Source organism: Coregonus clupeaformis, chromosome 34, assembly GCF_020615455.1.
Source record: "Coregonus clupeaformis isolate EN_2021a chromosome 34, ASM2061545v1, whole genome shotgun sequence".
Taxonomy (NCBI): Eukaryota; Metazoa; Chordata; class Actinopteri; order Salmoniformes; family Salmonidae; genus Coregonus; species Coregonus clupeaformis.
Genome location: NC_059225.1, coordinates 42719863 through 42746597, shown reverse-complemented (window position 1 = coordinate 42746597; position 26735 = coordinate 42719863). Strand labels below are relative to the sequence as shown.

Here is a 26735-nt window from a genome sequence, read left to right as displayed (position 1 = left end):
CGGCTGTGCGCCGCTGCCTGCCACGTCTTCCAGAATCATGCTAGAATCATGGCCAATTCATCCACTGTGTGAATGAACGGACGCGGCAATGTGGGGGCGCACTCTTCCTTCAGTTCCTTTTAAAATCCTGCGAACCCGATGTCTATCACAGAGCGCTTGCATTGCACGCAGCAACTCACAGAGCCGCGCACTCTGCAAAACTCTGCCTGATTTCCCTTCATGCTACAGTTATAACAAAGTTGTAAGAGTTTGCGTCTCTTGGCTTGCGTGCATGTCTCGTGACCGAGGCTATTGTCTGTGAGGTGGATCGGAGCGCGGCAGAGCAGTGCAGTGTAGTGTCCAGTTACAAACAGTGCGCTGTGCTGCTGCGAGGAGGCACCGTGACAGAAATATACCACTCTAGAGAGACCGCGAGAGAGAGAGAGAGAGAGAGAGAGAGAGAGAGAGAGAGAGAGAGAGAGAGAGATGCACAGCAATCAGAGACTGGCTCGGAGTTACTGGACTTTTTTTTTATAGGAGAACGCAAACTGGGATTACTCCACCTTTACCGTTTATTTTCCTGAGCTACAACAACACTCACCTTCTTCAGACTGGTTGAGACTTGCAGCTTTTCTCCTGCTAGATGAATAGGAGTAGTTGGAGACTTCACTAGGTGAGTGGTTTACAAATCTTGGCATTTGAAATGCTTTACCATGCCGATCTTTTCTTCTTTCCAAATTAGACCTTTCACTGGACATGCTGAACTGGTTAATTTGCCGTTTTGCAGTCTGAATACTGTAATCTCTGGAGTAGATTTTATTACTGGAGAAATATTTAACGTTTCCACCTGCTCTTTTCTATTGCTGTGCACAATTCACGACTTCATAGGCTACAATAAATACGTATAATACATATAATAATCACAATAATGTTGTCCGTATGATATTATTCACATAATAATATGAAAAGCCCGGTGTAGAAGTTTATCTAAAAGGTTTTAGTACCGCTTGGCGGTGCTAACGCTGTTCTTATTCACTCATCTCACACGCACTTAATACAATTACTCGCCTCTGCGCAATGTAGATAAATTGCATTTTCACATATTAATTTTAATAACAAAATGTCCACTGGTGGTGATAGCTCGTTCCTCGTGGTGTGCAAACACCGTATTTTGTTCTGTGTAATTACAGACGGAGGCTACTGGTCACGTTCTATACTTACATTGTCAGTCTAACTCTGAAACCATTAACTTCTTATAATATCGGTTTGTCTCCTGGTCCCATTGCATGTGTACAAAACAACAGTCAAGTAATTAAGCTTTAATTGAAGCACAGTAAGTCATTATTACTTTTGGAGTGAAATATGGTTGGATATCTTGCGAATTATTCTAATTGACTTTGGGAACAAGCTATTGCTATCATGTTGGACAAGGTTTACAAATTGAACAGATGTAACTTTGTATTTTGTTATGGAACCCCCTTATATCACTTTATTTTTGTTGACTACTTGACAGTTATTTTAAATTCTTCCATATCCCTTCTGTTGACTTGGGATGCATCAGGATTGGCACTTGCTGTGTGGGCAACATTTGCCTTGGCACTCCTCAATAAGAGTAGGCTACAGTACACTGCCATCCATTCTAATTCAACACCACAGATTATGTCTTGTCAGCCCATTACATATACTAACCTTTAGTTAGTATGAAGGACATTCATATTGAGACTGGGCTTGTTTACAGTAGGCCTGTAGTGCCAAATGTGAGACTTCATAAGAAAACAAAGACAAGGAGATACAATGCCTTTTTTCAAGAAAAACTATTTACTCCAACACATTGTCTTTCGAAGCAGGCCAATGGTGGGACATTTAAAGGGTTTGAGGTAACAGTATGCATGTAACCTGTTCAGTGTGTGTGAAACGTCAGAAACCTAACTGTCTAGCTCCCAGCATTGGCTCCTAATTGGCCATCCCTACATGTGAGTTATGATTCATCTTGATTGTCTATTTCCATATGCTAAGAGGGTCTATAAAATGCATCCCAATTGTGGTTAATTTCAAAGGGGTTACGGTAACAGTGTGTGTGACTATGTGAGTTCACAGCACCTCAGAAACCTAACTGTCTATCTCCCGGCATCGGCTCCTAATGGGCCTCCATGCCTACATGTGAGTTCTGATGAATCCTGAATGTCTCTTTCCATCATACTGAGTGGGTTATGATGATGAGGTATCCACTGTGGGTTAATACCTTACTCACAGATGTATTTTCTGAGTGCATTCAGACACCCTCAGGCCCTCAGAGAATATGAATGTGGCTGTAAAAATCTAAACTAAAAAAAGATCCCTTTATATCACAACAGAGAATATGCTGTTTTTATATAACAACTCAACAATATGTCTTAATGCCATTTCCATTCTTTGACACAATGATGGATGCTTCAAAGATGTATTAATGTGTTTTTTGGCTTGAAGGAAGTGGCTCTGATGAACACAGCATTACTGTAATCTCAGAGCCTCTCCTCACTGTGATGCTGTGCACGCGGTGCTGTCTCATACTGTGCGCCCGCGACAAACAGTGACCCCATCCAGATGGTTGAATTACTCTGAGAGTTTTGGCAGAGAGAGTTCCTAGAGTTCACCCCTCAGAAAGGCCTGCTCGGCTCGGACTGCTAAAATCCCTGAAGACATGAGATAAAGTGAGAGGGAGAGGGAGCGAGAAGGGAGGAAGGAGAGTGGAGGGGGGAGACTGGGAAGAGAGAGGGTTGGGGAAAATTGCTGAATCGAGAAATGATCTGATGGGATGCCTCTCGGCAAAGTTACTGGGTTTATATTACAGCTGAGTTTCAACAAGGGAAACTGGACAGAGAAAAAAACCAATATATGCTCAAAAACATCCCTCCTCCCTGCTCCTTCCTTTCCCCTCCCAAGCTTCATAACAAAGATAACCACCAGTGTGAACTGTACTTACAGATAAGTACAGAGCAGCTGAGAAAGCATCTCTCTCAGCGCTTTCTTTCTCTCTCTCTCTCTCTCTCTCTCTCTCTCTCTCTCTCTCTCTCTCTCTCTCTCTCTCTCTCTCTCTTTTTTCGTTGTTTGGTGTGAATAGCAGCATATGATTAGCTGGTGTGATTGATATTTGCGCTGTGCTGGTAATTTGCCCGCTCACTGACACGGAACACCAGCACAAACATAGCAATTAGTCCCTGTTCAGAGAATTCTGGAATGAAAGTGACCTCATGGACCTCTGCGTTCTGTGTGGTCACTATGGAGACAGATTGAGTGACAGCACCATTGTTGACCGGCTTTGTGATTGGGCATCTCTTTGGGGAAGGGACTTGGGAGCATGGGGCGGAATGCTGTTTAGGATTAAAAGAGACATTGTCATGCGCGTGTAAGCTAAACAGCCATTACCCTCAGTCCCTCAGTGCTCTTAAAAATGCTTTAGTCACTCATTCAACTGACACGGGCTAGAGGGCCACTGAAAGAGACTGGCCTTACAGAGAAAAACCTCACATAAAGATAATAGATCAGCTTGTATTCATTGGTTTGAAATGGGATTTTAATCCGACGTAAATTCTCTCAGGCATTGATTTACTGCTGGTTGAAGCAAACATTATATCCCAAATAAAAAACACATATCCTCCCTGTCCCCCCAACCCTCTAGTGCTCTGTTCTATTATGTCCCCCATTTTAGTTTAAATATAGATCCACTTAGTCACTATCTCTTCTTTTCCCTGTCCGGTAGCCTCTTCTGGTTTAAGTAGAGGTCCTTCTGTAGGCTGATAACCAGTATACACACACTGGAGTATCAAAGAGCCGCCCGGCTGACGGTTTATTACCTTGGCACAGACAGCCTGCCCCTAGGGATCCTGCCCCTAGGGATCACCTTTGTGGATCAGGGTAGAAGTTGCTCGTAGGCACAGATTGAGCATCAGTTTTCCCACTCCCACCCCCACCCCACCCCACCCCCAAAACCTAACCTTAACCATTTGTCAGAGAGACGGGTGTAAGGCTGGCATGACCTAACCTGGTAAAGCACTATAATTTATATTGTATTTGTCCCAGAACATTTCTGTCAAAATAAGAAGCATGATTATTTTTCTCCTCTTCTCTGTTCATCGCCTATGTTTATTTATCTGTTTATCGAGATGGGCACGTTGCCATGTCTACCCCAGGGGTTCGGGGAAGTGATTGCTGTTTCCGCGGGATACAATGAGAAATGGAAATGTTGACAATATGATAAAACTTGATCATCTGTCGCTGGCTCACTGTTTAAAGGCCAGCGTTGTTAGGGTGACTGTGTTACCATAGCTACTGGAGAAGAATGCAACATGTTGTTTGCTGAGTGCTTCTATTGTTGAGATCCTGTCTAAATAACATATTGCGTAAACCTGTTTGTTTTGATCAGCATTTGCATCAGCCGTCAACACTATAAACGTCTATTGTTGTTATACGGTGACTTGCGAAAGTATTCACCCCCCTTGGCATTTTTCCTATTTTGTTACCTTACAACCTGGAATTAAAATGGCTTTTTTGGGGGGTTTGTATCATTTGATTTACACCACATTCCTACCACTTTGAAGATGCAAAATATTTTTTTATTGAGCTGCATAACTATTCACCCCCCCAAAGTCAATACTTTGTAGAGCCACCTTTTGCAGCAATTACAGCTGCAAGTCTCTTGGGGTAATGTCTCTATAAGCTTGGCACATCTAACCACTGGGATTTTGCCCATTCTTCAAGGCAAAACTGCTCCAGTTCCTTCAAGTTGGATGGGTTCCGCTGGTGTACAGCAATCTTTAAGTCATACCACAGATTCTCAAATGGATTGAGGTCTGGGCTTTGACTAGGCCATTCCAAGACATTTAAATGTTTCCCCTTAAACCACTCAAATGTTGCTTTAGCAGTATGCTTAGGGTCATTGTCCTGCTGGAAGGTGAACCTCCGTCCCAGTCTCAAATCTCTGGAAGAGTGAAACAGGTTTCCCTCAAGAATTTCCCTGTATTTAGTGCCATCCATCATTCCTTCAATTCTGTTTCCCAGTCCCTGATGATGAAAAACATCCCCACAGCATGATGCTGCCACCACCATGGATGGTGTTCTCGGGGTGATGAGAGGTGTTGGGTTTGCGCCAGACATAGCGTGTTTCTTGATTGCCAAAAAGCTCAATTTAAGTGTCATCTGACCAGAGTACCTTCTTCCAAATGTTCGGGGAGTCTCCCGCATGCCTTTTGGCGAACACCAAACGTGTTAGCTTATTTTTTTCTTAAAGCAATGGCTTTTTTCTGGCCACTCTTCCGTAAAGCCCAGCTCTGTGGAGTGTACGGCTTAAAGTGGTCCTATGGACAGATACTCCAATCTCCGCTGTGGAGCTTTGCAGCTCCTTCAGGGTTATCTTTGGTGTCTTTGTTGCCTCTCTGATTAATGCCCTCCTTGCCTGGTCCGTGAGTTTTGGTGGGCGGACCTCTCTTAGCAGGTTTGTTGTGGTGCCATATTCTTTCCATTTTTTAATAATGGATTTAATTGTGCTCCGTGGGATGTTCAAAGTTTCGTATATATTTTTTGATAACCCAACCCTGATCTGTACTTCTCCACAACTTTGTCCCTGACCTGTTTGGAGAGCTCCTTGGTCTTCATGGTGACGCTTGCTTGGTGGTGCCCCTTGCTTAGTGGTTTTGCAGACTCTGGGGCCTTTCAGAACAGGTGTATATATACTGAGAACATGTGACAGATCATGTGACACTTGCGCACAGGTGGACTTTATTTAACTAATTATGTGACTTCTGAAGGTAATTGGTTGCACCAGATGCTATTTAGGGGCTTCATAGCAAAGGGGGTGAATACATATGCACGCACCACTTTTCCGTTATTTATTTTTTAGAATTTTCTGAAACAAGTTATTTTTTTCATTCCACTTCACCAATTTGGACTATTACATGAAATCCAAATAAAAATCCATTTAAATTACAGGTTGTAATGCAACAAAATAGGAAAAACACCAAGGGGGATGAATACTTTTTCAAGGCACTGTATGCAAGGCACACCATGTGGTTGATTCAAGTCAAGGTCTGACACATAATTATCCTGAGACAAGTTCTACTTAACGAACATCAGCAGCTTATCTGTGAATAGTGCAAGCTATTTAGTGAGATTGTATTCTAAACTCAGCAAAAAAAGAAACGTCCTCTCACTGTCAACAACGTTTATTTTCAGCAAAATTAACATGTGTAAATATTTGTATTAACATAACCAGATTCAACAACTGAGACATAAACTGAACAAGTTCCACAGACATGTGAACAAAGGGGGGGTGAAAATCAAAAGTAACAGTCAGTATCTGGTGTGGCCACCAGCTTCATTAAATACATGCAGTTCAGTGCATCTCCTCCTCATGGACTGCACCAGATTTGCCAGCTCTTTTATTTATTATTATTATTTTTATTTTTTATTTTTTAGGGGGTAGATCAGCTTTAATATTTCAGACAGATTGTAACTTCCATCAATGTAATTGTCTGCATAACTTCCAATCCCCCATATGTTTTTTTTTATCTCGCAAATATATACAGTGGGGAAAAAATGTATTTAGTCAGCCACAATTGTGCATGTTCTCCCACTTAAAAAGATGAGAGAGGCCTGTAATTTTCATCATAGGTACACGTCAACTATGACAGACAAAATGAGATTTTTTTTTCCAGAAAATAACATTGTAGGATTTTTAATGAATTTATTTGCAAATTATGGTGGAAAATAATGATTTGGTCAATAACAAAAGTTTCTCAATACTTTGTTATATACCCTTTGTTGGCAATGACACAGGTCAAACGTTTTCTGTAAGTCTTCACAAGGTTTTCACACACTGTTGCTGGTATTTTGGCCCATTCCTCCATGCAGATCTCCTCTAGAGCAATGATGTTTTGGGGCTGTCGCTGGGCAACACGGACTTTCAACTCCCTCCAAAGATTTTCTATGGGGTTGAGATCTGGAGACTGGCTAGGCCACTCCAGGACCTTGAAATGCTTCTTACGAAGCCGCTCCTTCGTTGCCCGGGCGGTGTGTTTGGGATCATTGTCATGCTGAAAGACCCAGCCACGTTTCATCTTCAATGCCCTTGCTGATGGAAGGAGGTTTTCACTCAAAATCTCACGATACATGGCCCCATTCATTCTTTCCTTTACACGGATCAGTCGTCCTGGTCCCTTTGCAGAAAAACAGCCCCAAAGCATGATGTTTCCACCCCCATGCTTCACAGTAGGTATGGTGTTCTTTGGATGCAACTCAGCATTCTTTGTCCTCCAAACACGACGAGTTGAGTTTTTACCAAAAAGTTATATTTTGGTTTCATCTGACCATATGACATTCTCCCAATCCTCTTCTGGATCATCCAAATGCACTCTAGCAAACTTCAGACGGGCCTGGACATGCGCTGGCTTGAGCAGGGCGACCTTGCGTGCGCTGCAGGATTTTAATCCATGACGGCGTAGTGTGTTACTAATGGTTTTCTTTGAGATGTGGTCCCAGCTCTCTTCAGGTCATTGACCAGGTCCTGCCGTGTAGTTCTGGGCTGACCCCTCACCTTCCTCATGATCATTGATGCCCCATGAGGTGAGATCTTGCATGGAGCCCCAGACCGAGGGTGATTGACCGTCATCTTGAACTTCTTCCATTTTCTAATAATTGCGCTAACAGTTGTTGCCTTCTCACCAAGCTCCGTGCCTATTGTCCTGTAGCCCATCCCAGCCTTGTGCAGGTCTACAATTTTATCCCTGATGTCCTTACACAGCTCTCTGGTCTTGGCCATTGTGGAGAGGTTGGAGTCTGTTTGATTGAGTGTGTGGACAGGTGTGTTTTATACAGGTAAAGAGTTCAAACAGGTGCAGTTAATACAGGTAATGAGTGGAGAACAGGAGTGCTTCTTAAAGAAAAACTAATAGGTCTGTAAGAGCTGGAATTCTTACTGGTTGGTAGGTGATCAAATACTTATGTCATGCAATATAATGCACATTAATTACTTTAAAATCATACAATGTGATTTACTGTATTTTTGTTTTAGATTTCGTCTCTCACTGTTGAAGTGTATCTATGATAAATATTACAGACCTCTACATGCTTTGTAAGTAGGAAAACCTGCAAAATCGGCAGTGTATCAAATACTTGTTCTCCCCACTGTATATACAGTGGGTAAAAAAATATTTAGTCAGCCACCAATTGTGCAAGTTCTCCCACTTAAAAAGATTGAGAGAGGCCTGTAATTTTCATCATAGGTACACGTCAACTATGACAGACAAATTGAGAAATAAAAATCAAGAAAATCACATTGTAGGATTTTTAATAATTGTTTATTTGCAAATTATGTGGGGAAAATAAGTATTTGGTCACCTACAAACAAGCAAGATCTTTGGCTCTCACAGACCTGTAACTTCTTCTTTAAGAGCTCCTCTGTCCTCCACTTGTTACCTGTATTAATGGCACCTGTTTGAACTTATTATCAGTATAAAAAACACCTGTCCACAACCTCAAACAGTCACACTCCAAACTCCACTATGGCCAAGACCAAAGAGCTGTCAAAGGACACCAGAAACAAAATTGTAGACCTGCGCCAGGCTGGGAAGACTGCATCTGCAATAGGTAAGCACCTTGGTTTGAAGAAATCAACTGTGGGAGCAATTATTAGGAAATGGAAGACACTACAAGACCACTGATAATCTCCTCGATCTGGGGCTCCACGCAAGATCTCACCCGGTGGGGTCAAAATGATCACAAGAATGGTGAGCAAAAATCCCAGAACCACAACGGGGGGACCTAGTGAATGACCTGCAGAGAGCTGGGACCAAAGTAACAAAGCCTACCATCAGTAACACACTACGCCGCCAGGGGGACTCAAATCCTGCAGTGCTAAGAAGTTTCCCCCTGCTTAACCAGTACATGTCCAGGCCCGTCTGAAGTTTGCTAGAGTGCATTTGGATGATCCAGAAGAGGATTGGGAGAATGTCATATGTCATAAGGTCAGATGAAACCAAAATAGAACTTGTCGTGTTTGGAGAACAAAGAATGCTGAGTTGCATCCAAAGAACACCATACCTACTGTGAAGCATGGGGGTGGAAACATCATGCTTTGGGGCTGTTTTTTCTGCAAAGGGACAGGACGACTGATCCGTGTAAAGGAGGAAAGAATGAATGGGGCCATGTATCGTGAGATTTGAATGAAAACCTCCTTCCATCAGCAAGGGCATTGAAGATGAAACGTGGCTGGGTCTTTCAGCATGACAATGATCCCAAACACACCGCCCGGCAGAAGCAGGAGTGGCTTCGTGAGAAGCTTCAAGGTCCTGGAGTGGCCTAGTCTCCAGATCTCAACCCCATAGAAAATCTTTGGAGGGAGTTGAAAGTCCGTGTTGCCCAGCGACAGCCCCAAAAACATCACTGCTCTAGAGGAGATCTGCATGGAGGAATGGGCCAAAAACCAGCAAAACTGTGTGTAAATGCGAAGACTTACAGAAAATGTTTGACCTGAGTCATTGCCAACAAAGGGTATATAAGAAAGTGTTGAGAAACTTTTGTTATTGACCAAATACTTATTTTCCACCATAATTTGTAAATAAATTCATAAAAAACCCTACAATGTGATTTTCTGGATTTTTTTCCTCATTTTGTTGTCATAGTTGACGTGTACCTATGATGAAAATTACATCGGCCTCTCTTCTTTTTAAGTGGGAGAACTTGCACAATTGGTGGCTGACTAAATACTTTTTTCCCCTGTATATATATATATATATATATATATATATATATATATATATATATATATATATATATATATATATATATATATATACACACATACACATATACACATACATACACACACATATATATATATACATACATACATATATACATACATCCATACACACACACATATCCTTTTTAAGATTATATTTCCCTTCATTACTTTCCAACCCCACCACCCCTTCCCCAATTGGAGTAAACTAGTGAACAACAACGCTTAGGCCTCTACTTCCAGCCCATACATACTATATACATTTTATGGACACAGTAAATTCTACAATAATAATATTTTGTTGTTTTTACTCCTGAACTTCCTCCGATCATTTTCATGATGTCCATCTGGTTTGCTTCTATATGCCATATTTTTCTAACTGTGCTCTTTCACAAAAGCTCTCAACCTATAACCTATATACTTATTATGGACACAGTATGCTTTACATTAGTTATCTTGTTGTTATTAGTTGTTGTTAGTTGTTATTAGTCCCATCCTTCAACTCCATTCAACACCTCCCATCTATCTCTTAACACCATCCATATTGGATTTCTATTTGCCATATATTTTTCAACTGTACTGTGTTGTTTTACAAGTTCTGAACCTTTCTATTCTCATTGTTTCTACAGATCATAAATTGAAAATAATAATTTTTGCTAAAAGTATTATTATATTATCGGTCACCCAGTAGTGCTATCTGCAGGGTTAGCTCCAGGTAAATATTGCAATCCTTTAGCCATTCCTGGACCTGTATCCAAAAACAAGCTACAAATGGACAGTACCAAAACAAATGATCTAATGATTCTGTCTCTTCGCAGCAAAATCTGCAGAGCTGGGAAGATTGTATCCCCCATATAAATAACATTATATTGGTCGCAATAATAATAATAATAATATAATAATAATAATTTAAATTGAAAAATTCTAAGTTTTGAATCCAGCGTCGTTTTGCGTATCAATTCATTTTTTATTTTATTTTATTTAACTAGGCAAGTCAGTTAAGAACAAATTCTTATTTACAATGACGGCCTACACCGGCCAAACCCGGACGACGCTGGGTCAATTGTGCGCCGCCCTATGGGACTCCCAATCACGGCCGGTTGTGATACAGCCTGGAATCGAACCAGGGGGTCTTTAGTGACGCCTCACGCACTGAGATGCAGTGCCTTAGACCGCTGCGCCACTCGGTAGCCCAATTCATAAACACTATGCCATGGAATCGGTACGTCAAAAATCTCTTTCCAACTATTTTTCAATCTATATGGGATGGCTGTCAATCCTTTGGTCCTTAAATGAAACTGGTATACTTTTTTATTTATCACAATTATCTTTAACCAATTATATTCTTTAATGCAAGGCCGACAGACAAGTTCCTTACTTTTTCCCCCTTCCACTTTCCTTTTCAATTTTTGCGGTAATGCTGCAATTATTTGGTTTTAATTTTGGGTAGAGCAGACATTTCCATATGTTTTTGTTAGCTGCATGTGCAACATAACTCCACCAGTCCTACCGATAATATCATTTACGAAGATTATACCTTTTTTTAAAAATAAGTTTTTTATCAATTAGTATATTTGAGTTTAACCACAATATTTGTTGCATTATTTGTTCTGTCGTTTCTGGAGGATTCAATTGAAATTGCAACCAACTTTCTATGGCTTGTTTTAGAAATAGTGATATTTGGGAGATTATTTCCTTTTCAAATAACTTAAAGTGAAAGGTTGTAATCTGAATAAAGGGGAAAAAAAGGCCATTCTTGAACATTGGGTGAGACAATCTTACTAATTTTCTAGAGAACCAGTTCGGATTTAAGTATAACTTTTGTATGACTGAAGCTTTTAGTGATAGGTCTAATGCTTTAATATTTAATAATTTCTGTCCTCCGAATTCATATGCATTATATAAATAGGCCCATTTAATTTTGTCTGGCTTGCCATTCCAAATAAAATGGAATATTTTTTTCTCATATAATTAAAAAAACTGTTCGCTAGGTGTAGGCAAGACCATAAGCAAATAGGTAAACTGGGATAATACTAAAGAGTTAATCAGGGTGATTTTTCCACAAATTGACAGGTATTTACCTTTCCATGGTAGCAAGATCTTATCTATTTTTGCTAACTTTCTATTAAAATGTATTGGAGTGAGATCATTTATTTCATTTGGGATATGTATTCCGAGTATATCCACATCACCATCAGACCATTTTATTGGTAAACTACATGGTAATTAAAAATTGTATTTTTTAGTGATCCAATACGTAATATAGTACATTTATCATAATTTGGTTGTAATCCAGAGAGGTTAGAAAATGTATCTAGATCCTCTATGAGGCTGTGGAGGGATTCAAGTTGTGGATTTAAAAGAAAACATGAATCATCAGTGTACAATGACACCTTTATTTTTAATCGTACTTTATCAAATGCCTTTTCGAAGTCTGCTATGAATATTCGATTTGCCAGTTCTTGCTGTAAGATGTTACCCCACTCTTCCACCAAGGCACCTGCAAGTTCCCAGACATTTCTGGGGGGAATGGCCCTAGCCCTCACCCTCCAATCCAACAGGTCCCAGACGTGCTCAATGGGATTGAGATCCGGGCTCTTCGCTGGCCATGGCAGAACACTAACATTCCTGTGTTGCAGGAAATCACGCACAGAACGAGCAGTATGGCTGGTGGCATTGTCATGCTGGAGGGTCATGTTAGGATGAGCCTCCAGGAGGGGTACCACATGAGGGAGGAGGATGTCTTCCCTGTAACGCACAGCGTTGAGATTGCCTGCAATGACAACAAGCTCAGTCCGATGATGCTTTGACACACCACCCCAGAACATGATGGAACCTCCACCTCCAAATCGATCCCGCTCCAGAGTACAGGCCTCGGTATAACGCTCATTCGACGATAAATGCGACTTGTCAGTGAAGAGCACTTTTTGCCAGTCCTGTCTGGTCCAGCGACGGTGGGTTTGTGCCCATAGGCGACATTGTTGCTGGTGATGTCTGGTGAGGACCTGCCTTACAACATGCCTACAAGCCCTCAGTCCAGCCTCTCTCAGTCTATTGCGGACAGTCTGAGCACTGATGGAGGGATTGTGCGATCCTGGTGTAACTCGGGCAGTTGTTGTTGCCATCCTGTACCTGTCCCGCAGGTGTGATGTTCGGATGTACCGATCCTATGCAGGTGTTGTTACACGTGGTCTGCCACTGCGAGGACGATCAGCTGTTCGTCCTGTCTCCCTGTAGCGCTGTCTTAGGCGTCTCACAGTACGGACATTGCAATTTATTGCCCTGGCCGCATCTGCAGTCCTCATGCTTACTTGCAGCATGCCTAAGGCACGTTCACGCAGATGAGCAGGGACCCTGGGCATCTTTCTTTTGGTGTTTTTCAGAGTCAGTAGAAAGGCCTCTTTAGTGTCCTAAGTTGTCATAACTGTGACCTTAATTGCCTACCATCAGTAAGCTGTTAGTGTCTTAACGACCGTTCCACAGGTGCATGTTCATTAATTGTTTATGGTTCATTGAACAAGCATGGGAAACAGTGTTTAAACCCTTTACAATGAAGATCTGTGAAGTTATTTGGATTTTTACGAATTATCTTTGAAAGACAGGGTCCTGAAAAAGGGACGTTTCTTTTTTTGCTGAATTTATTTCTGGCAGTGGATAGGGGACCAGTTTATACAAAAAGGTGAGATGGCACACTGTTTGAAGGAACGAGGAGTGAAAGACATGTATTGATCAGGTACCGGTGTTCCATTTCAGATGTTTCATCTGAGGTGAAGTGAGTCATGCATTGTCATGGTTTGGGGCCCCTCTCTCTCCTCCTCTTCAGTCCTCTCTCTTCCTCTCTCCCCTCCTCTCCCCTCTTCTTCTGTCCTGTCTCTTCCCTTCTCTCCCCTCCTCTTCCGTCCTCTCTCTTCCTCTCTCCCCTCCTCTCCCCTTCTCTTCTGTCCTCACTCTTCCCTTCTCTCCCCTCCTCTCCCCTCCTCTTCCGTCCTCTCTCTTCCCTCCTCTCCCCTCCTCTTCCCTTCTCTCCCCTCCTCTCCCCTCCTCTTCCGTCCTCTCTCTTCCTCTCTCCCTTCCTCTTTCCTCACTCTACTCAGTTTCAATCTCTCTATGACAAGCAATTAGCTACGACTATTGCCCCACAACTTGCACACACACACACACATACACACACACACACACCGAATGCCCGCACCTACAGTATACACACACACACACCCTCACGGGACACACCCCAGAAAAAGCAGCAGCATAAACTGTAGCAATTTCACGCTGGGTTCTAGATTGAAATGATTTCAATTCCCACCAGAGAGGTAGAAGCAGAGAGACTTGTTACTGGCTGTGTTATTATTCTCACCGCTGTTTGGGTTCCTGAATGAGTGAATGGCTGTGGGTTGTATGGAACGGGCCTGACATGTCCACACGTCAAACAGAATTAGAAGCAGCAAACCAGCGCTCTATTACCTTCCACTAATACACTACAGCTAGCTCTGCTTCCTGCTTCCTGCACCCAAACCTGACACCTCACTTCCCTACTGGATCATGGAAATATGTCTTGTGTTGTAAATCTGAAACAATCTCGGATGCCTGTTTTCTCAGGAGGGATCGTGTCAATTGGTGTTTGTGAATGAGTAGTAAAATAAAGATGGACTTAAATTACTACTAACAGGAGTCCTTTATACAGAATTAAAGGTGCTGTTGATCTGTTGATCTGGAGTCTGTTCTGCTTGTTAGAGTTAGAATTAGACTGCTGAGAGGAAGAGAGAGAGAGAGAGAGAGAATCAAATTAATCAAATCAAATTGTATTTGTCACATGTTCGTAAACAACAGGTGTAGACTAACAGTGAAATGCTTACTTTAGGGTCCTTTTTCAACAATGCAGAGTGAAATATAAACAAATATATATAATAATACAAAGTTATAATAGAAATGTCTCTCTCTCTCTCTCTCTCTCTCTCTCTCTCCTGCTTTCTCTTTCCCTAAGTGAGATGAATGGCAGTGAGGAGTCAATAAGAGGATATTTTCATAGCCTCTGGTAGTCGTATTTTATTTCAGTTCTGTCCTGTGTGTTTCACACAGCAGCCTGTGGCCTGGAGTTTTTCCTGAACGTAAGAGACATAGCTCTTGCACCTTCCACAGAGCAGCTCAGTACTGTATAAATGTAAAACCCATCAGAAGACTATAGAAGCACAGTAAATATTTTATGCATGTTTTAAATGGATCCTAAATCCTCAGGGATGTTGCTTCCTGTGTTGTATCTAGATATTGTGTGTCTTTACGATAAGCGAGCCTTTTCATGCAGCAGCGTTTAAGTCCATGTGAGATTCATTAATTGCGTTTGGTGAATGGTAATGACTTTCATATTTAAAAAGATGCGCCAATCGATGACAGAAATAAAAAACCAAAGCTGAATTCTTTGGGAGATTGTGTGATCTTATCAAAAAGATCAAACTCTACAGATTTGTTGCATGGTCATGCAGAAAAATAGGAGGGCGACAGAGAGGCAGATAGAGAGAGAGATAGTGTGTACAGTATGTCTGTGAAAGAGAGGGTGATCCACAGACAGCAGTGAGAGAAGAAAGGGAGGATGATGAAGATTGAAAGAGAAAGGTGAGAAAAGGAAACAGAGAAAGAGGTTTCCGGTGCATAGCCTACAGAACAGAGTAAATGAGAGAGACAGAGAGACGGAGGGAGAGGATTGAGAGAGCGGGATTGGAGGGAGGGAGATGCAGCTTAATGTAGTGAGTTTTTCTCTATATGCACTGGACTGGGTGTTCCCAGGGGCCCCAGCTGCTCTGTAGGGGCCCATCTCTGTCTATGGACTCCATCTATCACTGACACAGACCTACACGGGTGGGAGAGGGAGGGAGGAAGAGAAGGAGGGATGGAGAGTTAAAGAGTGGGAGGGAGGGAGGGAGGGAGGGAGGGAGGGAGAGGAGGGAGGGAGGGAGGGAGGGAGGGAGGGAGGGAGGGAGAGAGAGAGGGAGGGAGGGAGGGAGGGAGGGAGGGAGGGAGGGAGGGAGGGAGGGAGGGAGGGAGGGAGGGAGGGAAAGGATTGAGAGAGGGAGGGAGGGATGGAGAATTAAAGAGTGGGAGGGAGGGAGGGAGGGAGGGAGGGAGGGAGGGAGGGAGTAGCTCTCTGTCTAGAGATATTAATTAATGAAAGGAGCAGCTAGGTGGTCTACCAGTCAGTTCTCCACATGTCTGCTTTCCTAACAAGCACACAGTCCTTGCATACCCCAGTCCACACAGACGCTCACACACACATGAACAGATGCACGCACGCAAGCACGCACGCATACACACACACACACACACACACACACACACACACACACACACACACACACACACACACACACACACACACACACACACTGTGGCTCCAGACATGGGCTCCTGTGAGTCATGTCCTTTATTGGTGAGTTTATGTGTGTGTGTGTGTGTGTGTGTGTGTGTGAGTGTGTCCCTACAGACACAATGCTGTCTCAGTCCTAAAGGTGAACCACAGGCAGGATGCGTGGTCTGAACCATTGGCTCTGAATAACACATGTTTCTATTCTGCCCTGAAAGAACTGCTCAGTCAAAAGTCTATGTGGGCAAGGGATGTTTTAACAGTGGAAAACCACAGCTCCATGTTGAACGCACCTCTCACTGACTGGATAGTTAGATTAGGGAGCTGCGTTCTAGATAAATAGTTATTTGGAGTTGAATGCTACTGTAGTCTGTTGTATGAGCGCAGGTTTAAAGTTACTCCCTTTGTGTGGGGTGAGATTTCGCAACAGTATGGTACAGTATGTACGGTACACTTGCCTATCAATCGTCTAGCCATGTATTGTGTTAACCGACAGCTCAGGCACTTGAGGCGATGTATAACCCTCGGTTAACCTGAAAGACAATTGAGAAACTTGAGCGTTATCACGAGGAGTGCCCCTTTTTCCAGACACTATTAGTAACCGGTACACCAGTCTGATTCGGCTGGTTGTGAAACAAGAGAACGTGATTCCTATTCTGGTGTAGTTGAATCCTCCTGAGATTTGGAGGCAGATACATTCGAAAGCTGACTCTGTCCTATTCTTTTCTGCCTCGTGTGCTGGGGACTGAACTGGGTTGTTTATTAAGGATTCTGTAGGAGGCACAACATTTTTCCTGACAACTGCTGAAGAGTTTGTTTATACTCTTACACAAGCAGGCAGGCTCACGGACACACACACACACAAACACAAACACAAACACACACACATACACAGAGAGAGAGAGAGGTTGTCTTGGTATCTGACAAGTAGACCAGCACCAAGCCCCTGGGCCACAGAGGAGTCAGAGGAGATCTGACAGGAGAGATGGAGGAAGGAGGGGGAGAGATAAAGAAAGGGACTGAGAGAGAAAGAGAACAAAAGTGATATACTCTCTGTTTTTGTGTATACTTTGCTAATAACTATTCAACCCTTATCCAAACATTTGGAGTACGATAACCAAATCCAACAGGACCAAGCATGACTCTGATGCTATCATCAACATCCCTGCTTTTCCATTGCAACAAAGCCATCCAGACATAGGGTCATTTCCATGTAAAAGGACCCATGAGCCACGCTTTTTCAACAATTTTCCATCCTAAAAATTAGGAATAAGCAAAGGCCTCTAGTCACAGATGGGGTCTTAAGCATTACTAAAAGGTATTAGAAATGCATCAAAACACATTAATGTTTTGCTGAAATTATTTGCCTAGTGTCTTGTCATTCTGTTACTACGTAACCCCCCCCCCCCCCCATTGACCTTTCCTACCACTGCTACATATGTTAAAACTGACCTTAGATAAGTATAGAGATGACTTGCTTCCACCTTCACTGGGCTGTGATTCTGGGAGAGCCAAAGCACTCTGTGGTTGATACAAAGCACGTAGAAAGTCAATACCAGATCCGCTCTCCAGAGAGGCTCCAGAGAGGTGTCATTTATATTTCAGGGCTGAAATCTATACCGTATGTTTCTGTGAAAAGCATTTAAACTCTTAAGTGGGATGACTTTTGAATGAAATAAGATAAATACTTATAGCTGAATAAAATAGATTCCCCTAATGATAGTGATGCATCATTATCCTTGTGCTACAATGAGAATACAGTATTATCAATATCATAGTCATTGAGAGGTCCAAAACAAGCCTGAATCTAGATTTACGGTAGATGATGCCGAATATTTACAGATAGCCTGTTTGTTTCTCATGCGTCTCTGTTTTCAGAGGTTTTTACTGTACCAGCCATCCTGAGGTCCTGAGGTCTCACGACTGGGTTAGAGAGGCCGGCGGCTGGGTTAGAGAAGCCGGTGTCTGGGTTAGAGAGGTCGGCGGCTAGGTTAGAGAGGTCTCACGGCTGGGTTAGAGAGGTCTCACGGCTGGGTTAGAGAGGTCGGCGGCTGGCTTACAGAGGTCGGCGGCTAGGTTAGAGAGGCCGACGGCTGGGTTAGAGAGTCCGGTGTCTGGGTTAGAGAAGCCGGCGGCTGGGTTAGAGAGGTTGGCGGCTAGGTTAGAGAGGCCGGCGGCTGGGTTACAGAGGTCGGCGGCTAGGTTAGAGAGGCCGACGGCTGGGTTAGAGAGTCCGGTGTCTGGGTTAGAGAAGCCGGCGGCTGGGTTAGAGAGGTCGGCGGCTAGGTTAGAGAGGTCGGCGGCTAGGTTAGAGAGGTCTCACGGCTGGGTTAGAGAGGTCGGCGGCTGGGTTAGAGAGGTCGGCGGCTGGGTTAGAGAGGTCGGCGGCTAGGTTAGAGAGGCCGACGGCTGGGTTAGAGAAGCCAGAGGCTGGGTTACAGAGATTGGCGGCTAGGTTAGAGAGGCCGACAGCTGGGTTAGAGAGGCCGGCGGCTGGGTTAGAGAGATCGGCGGCTAGGTTAGAGAGGCCGACGGCTGGGTTAGAGAAGCCAGAGGCTGGGTTAGAGAGGCCGGCGGCTGGGTTAGAGAGGCCGGCGGCTGGGTTAAAGAGGCAGGAAGGACAGACTCAGGTTTCAACAGAGACTGGTTCCAATTTCCCAAAGATGGCTATATTTTACAATGGTAATGAGAGGACAGGACTGGGTTTACCCTTGAGATGATGACTTTGGAGTGTTGAGGATCGAAACATCGGATTCAAATCAGGCAGGGTGGTTGTTTTGCCATACCCCAGCAACTTCCTCCTACCTGTTTTGATTGAAAAGTGTAATAACACTAAGTAGCTAGGGGGGAGGGGCTATTCAGCGGAACCATATCCTGCTGCAACACACTAAAAATAGCTTCCCGCCTCAGGAGGAGACCTGCCCCACTCTGAAACAAAGTTCCTGTTATGTGGGATCCTTTCTCATTCTCTCTTTATTTGCATGGGAATCATATGTTTACATTGCCAAAGCAAGTGAAATAAATAATAAACAAAAGTGAAATAAACAATAAAAAATTAACAGTAAACATTACACTCACAAAAATTCCAAAGGAATAGAGACATTTCAGATGTCATATTATGGTTATATACAGTGTTGTAACGATGTGCAAATAGTTAAAGTACAAAAGGGAAAATAAATAAACATAAATATGGGTTGTATTTACAATGGTGTTTGGTCTTCACTGGTTGCCCTTTTCTTGTGGCAACAGGTCACAAATCTTGCTACTGTGATGGCACACTGTGGTATTTCGCCCAATAGATATGGGAGTTTATCAAAATTGGATTTGTTTTTTAATTCTCTCTCTCTCTCTCTCTCTCTCTCTCTCTCTCTCTCTCTCTCTCTCTCTCTCTCTCTCTCTCTCTCTCTCTCTCTCTCTCTCTCTCTCTCTCTCTCGCTCTCTCTCTCTCCCTCTCCCTCTTTATGAGCCTCTTTACACTTACTAGACTTTTCATAACAATACCGTCAGCTACACATATTACTCAAATGTAAAGTTGCGTACTTACTCCGTCTCGACCGCTACCTCCAGAGGTAGTGCACAACACTAGCCTGACAGTTGGCCCCCTTGAAGCAGGGCAGTGTCAGCAGAAATGTCTTGTTGAGCCAACACTCCTACAGTATAAATGGAAATAGCAGAGCAATGTTTTTGAAAAAGCTGATATGTATAGACATTTTTCTAATATTTGAGACTTGTTTTATTGAGTTTTTACCTGAAATTGCTGTAACAGCCTGTTACATTCTGGAATTATTGCAGTAGCTGCCGGCTGCACTGAGCCACATAAAACGATGGAAGCCCATCCTCACCACCAAAGGTTGTAAAATCTAGATCATACAAATAGGATATGTTTTTTTCATTTGTAACATTTTCTGGTGATTACAGAGGTGGCACCACAGGTCCCAGAGTGGTGGGGGGGGGACATGTTTTAACTAGGGCCCAGAGTTTTTCCTGATCTGGTAGTAAGCTAACCTAACTAACTCCCGACCCTAGTTGTAGCGTATGACATAGTAATAAATCAGCTGTAATAAATCAGCTTCAAATGGGCTATGATAGGACCAGATAATGTTTCTAATCAGGTCATATGGTTTCAAAAATTACTTCTGGAAAAACTGCTGGCCCTAGGGAGGACGAAAACATTAAATCCCTTTACACAGAAAAAGAGACAACTGCGATTGGACAATAAAACTAACAGGGCTGAGCTGGCTGTATGCAGGGTTGCAGGATGTAGGCATTTGCATCTGTAATTAAAAACATACTCATACAGTATGGCATCACTATTGTGTTGATTGATTAATTCCAGTCAATCATTTTTTATTAAAAAGGCCTAGGAAGCCTAACCACCCAAAGTTTGAATATAAACCAAATTTGATCACATTCACATTTTCTCAGAACACAAATAAATAGGCCTATTTTAGACTTTAAATACATAGCTATAAAAACATGATGTTACGTTTCCCCTGGCCCAGATGGGATCAGAGCGCATAGGCTTCTCTAGGTTACCTGCTGCTGTGGTTGTTATCAAAATGAAGCCTGGTTTGTTGTAATGTTGTAAGGTAGGTCTCCTGTACTTAAATATTCATATGAGAGGGTTAATGTTTCTTGATGAAGGAAGGCTGTTAGCAACTCTGTGCTTTTGTGTTTAAGCTAAAATGTTCTACAGATAAAAAGATAAACCCTTGAATTGTCTGCACATGCTTCTGAATTGTTGCGTTATTCAAAAATGTCATGTGGTTTGTTTTCAATATTCAATAGTGTAATATATTTTAGAAGAAACGTTTATGTCATTGTTAAATAGTTGTGATTACTGGCTAGTCGCTACTGTGATATTTGAGCTGCGGACCAAGAATGTTGCGTTGCCAGCCACAACGAAAGGTAAGGCAACGATGTAATGTGAATTGAAAAGTAGAAATCTCTTTCGCCACTCCGCTCCTCAGACTCTCTCATATCTCGTAGTGGTAATAGGTGGGCCTCTCTCTCTCTCTCTCTCTCTCTCTCTACTCTCTGTTTTTCTGGGTGTGAAAGAAGCTTCCTGGCACCAGTGGTTAAGGGTGGAGACAGAGAGGAAGTGTTGTTTTACTTGTTCACATCTTTGTATTGACTTTAGAAAAACAGGGAGAGGGAAAGGATGTGTTAAGGGTGAGTGAGGATGAACACAACTCTGTGTCTCTATAGGCTATTGATTTCTATAGGAACTGATATTCCTACTGAGTTGGCCTTCTCTCCTTCACACCCTTCACACCCTTCATCCTCTCTCTTTTTCACTTTCTCCACTCCCTGTCTACCACCCCTCTCTTTCTCTTAAAGCACCTTTACAGTATTGCTGGTTGTGTGAACTGGGTGTTAGGCAGAGTGCAAATTACATAAGGCACAGATGGGTGACACATGATGTGTGGGGGGAGGGTCTCTAAATAATTCTAATTGACCATTCTCCTATTTGTTTAAAATGCAATTTGTACTGCTGATTTTTTTAAATATTCAAATAAAAGCTTATTCCAAATTAAACAAGCACCCCCATCTCTGTGTCATGGTTTAAACCATATTTTTCCATGTTGCTGCACTTGTCATCCCTGGACAGTCCCATATCTCAGCGCCATTTCAGGTGTCCCAACTTTTCTTTTGACAAAAAAGGTCCTTCTAATAATAATAATAATAATAATAATATGCCATTTAGCAGACGCATTTATCCAAAGCGACTTACAGTCATGTGTCACGGTTCTCTAAGACAGAACCCAGAAGCAGACCAGGACAAGGTGAGTTGAACGAAGGTGAGTGTTTATTTACAGATTCAAAAGATGCAGAATAATCCAGGAGATGTGACGGAGCGGGTGGCGGAGATGAGTAGGTGGAGGTGAAGTGGCAGATTAAATGATGGCACGGCAGGGGTTGGGTGAAGGTTCCGGGAGAATGACTGTAGACAGAAAAAAACGGAGGTAAGTACAAGGCAGGTCAACAAGGTGCAAAATAACAAAACTAACGCTAGTACTCAGAGGCTGATACGCTGACAAAACATACTGTTAATGGCTGACGATCCGGCAGGGAATGGATGTCAGGTCAGAGCTTAAGAAGGGGTGATGATCAGGACCAGGTGTGCCGAGGCTGATGAGAAGCAGGTGCGGGTAATCGAGAGATCACCCGCCTAGCAACATCGCCCGGCAACCGGACAGGGTGCGTTCAGGAACCTTCAGGAAACAGGAGATACCGAGCAGAAAAATGGCAACACAGGCAGGAACAGACTCCGGACGCAGGGTTCATGACAGTACCCCCCCTCCTACGAACGCCACCGGGCGGACTACCCGGAGCACCAGGATGGAGGCGGTAGAAGTCACGAAGGAGGTCAGCATCAAGGATCTGACGCCGAGGAATCCAACTCCTCTCCTCAGGACCATACCCCTCCCAGTCCACGAGATACTGGAAACCCCGGCCCCGCCGTCTGGAATCCATGATGCGGCGCACCGTGAAGACAGGACCTCCTCCGATCATCCGAGGAGGAGGAGGAGGAGGAGGAGGCGGAGGGGGCAACAGAGGGCTGAGGAGAACAGGCTTGAGGCAGGAGACATGGAAGGTGGGATGGACTCTGAGCGTCCTAGGCAACTTGAGTCGAACCACAACCGGATTAATCACTCTCTCCACCACAAACGGACCAATGAACCTCGGCGACAGTTTCCTTGACTCAGTCCGCAGAGGAAGGTCCCGTGTAGCCAACCAGACCCTATCTCTGATGGCATAAGCGGGGGATGGAATACGGCGACGATTCGCCTGGAGCTGATACCGGTCAGAAACTCGAAGGAGGGCCTTTCTGGCCCGATGCCAGGTCCGGTGGCAACGACGAATGTGGGCCTGGACAGAGGGAACCGAGAGATCCTTCTCCTGAGAAGGAAACAAGGGGGGTTGGTAGCCGTATAGGCACTGGAAGGGAGACATCCCAGTGGCAGAAGTAGGGAGAGTATTGTGGGCATACTCAACCCAAGGCAACTGAGAGACCCAAGAGGTGGGGTTGGCGGAAACAAGGCAGCGCAGCGTGGATTCCATCTTCTGGTTGGCTCTCTCCGCCTGTCCATTGGATTGGGGGTGAAATCCAGAGGTGAGACTGACTGTAGCTCCAATGGCCAAACAGAAGGACTTCCAGACAGCAGAGGTGAACTGAGGACCACGGTCGGAAACTATGTCACTGGGCAATCCGTGAACCCTGAAAACCTCCCTAACCAGGATCTTGGACGTCTCAGAGGCAGAGGGAAGCTTGGAGATGGGCACAAAGTGGGCGAACTTGCTGAATCTGTCCACAATAGTCAGAATGACCGTGTTTCCCTCAGAAGAGGGCAACCCAGTGACAAAGTCCAGAGCCAGATGCGACCATGGTCGCCGGGGGATAGGTAGGGGGTGAAGAAGTCCAGAGCTGGGCCGATTGGCACTCTTATTCTGCGCACAAACTGGACAGGCAGCAACAAACCTCTGAGTATCTTCTCCCATGGCAGGCCACCAAAATCGTCTGCGTAGAAGCGCCATCGTCCGAGCCACGCCAGGGTGGCAAGCCATCTTGCTGGCGTGGGACCATTGGAGGACAGCCGAACCGACCGACTGAGGCACAAACAACCGACCGGGTGGACCGTTACCGGGGCCGGGCTGCGTCCGAAGGGCCGCCATAACCTCCTCCTCAATCCTCCACATAACGGCTCCTACGACAAGGTTCCGGAGAAGAATCGTCTCAGTCTTGGCCCCACTCTCCTCCGTCTTGGAGAACATCCGGGACAAGGCGTCCGCCTTGCCGTTCTTAGACCCCGGTCGGAACGTCAAGGAAAAATTTAAGCGTCCAAAAAACAACAACCACCTGGCCTGACGGGAGTTGAGACGTTTAGCCGATTGCACGTAAGCAAGATTATTGTGGTCAGTCCAGACAACAAATGGTTCCTCCGCCCCCTCCAACCAGTGGCGCCACTCCTCCAAGGCAAGTTTCACTGTGAGAAGCTCCCGGTTACCCACATCGTAGTTCCTCTCCGCAGACGAAAGACGACGAGAGTAGTAGGCGCAGGGATGGAGTTTACCGTCAGTGGAGCATCGCTGGGACAGGATGGCGCCAACCCCCACATCAGACGCATCCACCTCAACAACAACCTGACGGGCAGTGTCAGGTTGAGAGAGAATCGGAGCGTTGGTGAATCGCCTCTTCAAATCCAGAAATGCTCGGTCCGCCTCAGGATTCCAACTGAAGGTTCTGGTACTAGAAGTCAGGGCAGTTAAAGGAGCGGCCACACGGCTGTAGTCACGGATAAATCTACGATAGAAATTCGCAAACCCCAGAAACCTCTGGAGCTGCAATCTCGTACCGGGCTGGGCCCAATCCAGAACCGCCCTAGCCTTCTCTTGGTCCATCCTAATCTCTCCCCTGGAGATGATGTACCCGAGGAAGGATGTAGTGTGGGCGTGAAATTCAAACTTCTCGGCCTTCACAAACAGGCGATTCTCCAACAATCGCTGCAGAACCTGCTTGACATGCTGGACGTGGCTGGAAGGCTCCTTAGAGAAGATAAGAATGTCATCCAGGTAAACGAACACAAAAAGACCGATCATATCTCTCAGGATGTCATTCACCATACTCTGGAACAATGCTGGGGCATTGGTCAGTCCAAACGTCACCTGATCACCTGATACTCGAAATGACCCATCGGTGTATTGAAACCAGTCAACCACTCGTCACCCTCTCTGATCCGGACCAGATGATACGCATTGCGTAGGTCCAGCTTGGTGAACACCGTAGCACCCTGTAAGGAGTCGAAGGCAGAGCTCATCAAGGGCAGGGGATACTTGTTCTTGACCGTGATATCATTCAACCCCTGATAATCAATACAAGGTCGAAGAGAGCCATCCTTCTTACTCACAAAGAAGAATCGTGCCCCCAGGGGTGATGACGAGGGATGAATGAGACCAGCAGCTAGGGACTCCTTTATGTAGGTCTCCAGAGCTTCACGTTCAGGTCGGGAGATGCTGTATAACCGTCCTTTGGGATAGACAGCTCCAGGGAACAGGTTTATGGCACAATCATATGGTCGGTGGGGAGGGAGTGACAGAGCCCTCTGCTTACTGAACCCCTCCCCCAAATCGTGATATGTTTCGGGGACCAGGGACAAATCTGGGGGGTTAGCCTCAATGACCTGACTGGGAACAGAATGGGAACAGGCAGTCTTGAGGCAGTTAGCATGACAATCAATGCTCCAACTAGTTACCTTGCCAGTCACCCAATCGAACTTGGGATTGTGTTCCTTCAGCCAGGGGTATCCAAGGACCAGAGGAACATGGGGAGAAGGCAGAATGAAGAATGAGATAACCTCAGAATGATTCCCTGACAACAGCATCTTAACCGGTTCAGTCCTCATCGTGATACGTGCCAGACTACTGCCGTTCAGAGTGGTAGCTTCAATGGCTTCCGGTAGTCGCTCCTTGGGAAGCCCCAGCTGTTCCACCACGTCGGCATCAATAAAGCTGCCATCGGCACCTGAATCGATGAAAGCGTTAATCGCTAAACTCTGATTCGTGTTCGCGAGGGTAGCCGGAAACGGGGTCTGACAGGGGTATTGAGAGGTTGAAACCGGCTCGCTAAAAGTCCTCCCAAACTTAGCGAGCCGGGCAGTTTGACGGCCGCTGGGAACAAGTGGAGATGTAATGTCCCGAACTACCACAGTAGAGGCAGCGGTTGGTCTCACGTCTATGTTGGCGCTCCTCCTTGGTTAACCCGTGCTGCCCCACTTGCATGGGTTCAGAATCTGGAGGCAGGACCTCTCCACTAATCCCGTGTGGTGGACAATGATCGACGCGTTCTGGTCCACCTCCTGACCCGACTGGGAACCGAGAAGCTGATTGATTGGACGGGCCCCATTGCTTCTCCCTCCTTCTCTCTCGAACTCTGTTATCCACCCGAATAGACAAAGCGACCAAACTGTCCAGGTCACTAGGCTCCGGATAGGAGATCAGCTCATCCTTGAGTTGCTCCGACAACCCCTGATAAAAGGCCGCTTGCAGTGACTCTTCATTCCACCCACTCTCCACAGCCAATGTCCTGAATTCTATTACGAAGTCGGCCACTCTGCGAGCTCCTTGGCGAAGAGAAAACAGGCGCTTAGCTGCGTCCTTACCTCGGACAGGATGGTCAAACAGCTTCCTCATCTCTGCCGTGAACTCCTGGTATGAAGCCATGCAGGTGTCCTGTCGTTCCCATACGGCTGAAGCCCACTCCAGGGCTCTACCACGCAGCAATTCAATGACAAAGGCTATCCTAGCCTTGTCTGTGGCATAAGAGTGGGGCTGTAGATCGAACACTAATCCACACTGCATAAGAAAGGAACGGCATCTTCCCAAATCCCCCTCATATTTATCAGGCGTCGGAACCTTGGGCTCACGGAAGGGCACAGCTCCAGAAGCGGCAGGCGAGATGGGTGAAACCGGTGGTGGATTCTCCACCGGCAAACTGAGCTGAGCCTGGATCTTCGTCAGACTGGTAGAAAAGTTCCGAACTGACAACGCTATCTCCTGTAGCGCCGTGCTATGTTGTCCCAACATCTTCTCCTGATGGGTAATGGCATGGCGAACAGAGTCCAGGTCCGCTGG

At 44.8% G+C, this 26735-nt stretch overlaps 1 protein-coding gene across 2 annotated transcripts in view; it reads left to right on the top strand.

Annotated features, from left to right (window-relative positions):
• Window positions 1–353: 353 nt before the first annotated feature.
• Window positions 354–26735, top strand: part of LOC121550072 (semaphorin-5A) — a 203419-nt gene continuing 177037 nt past the window's right edge. For both annotated transcript variants that reach the window (XM_041862193.2, XM_041862190.2), the window contains exon 1: window positions 354–652. The gene's annotated coding sequence lies outside the window, so the exon portion shown is untranslated. The remainder of the gene's footprint in view (window positions 653–26735) is intronic.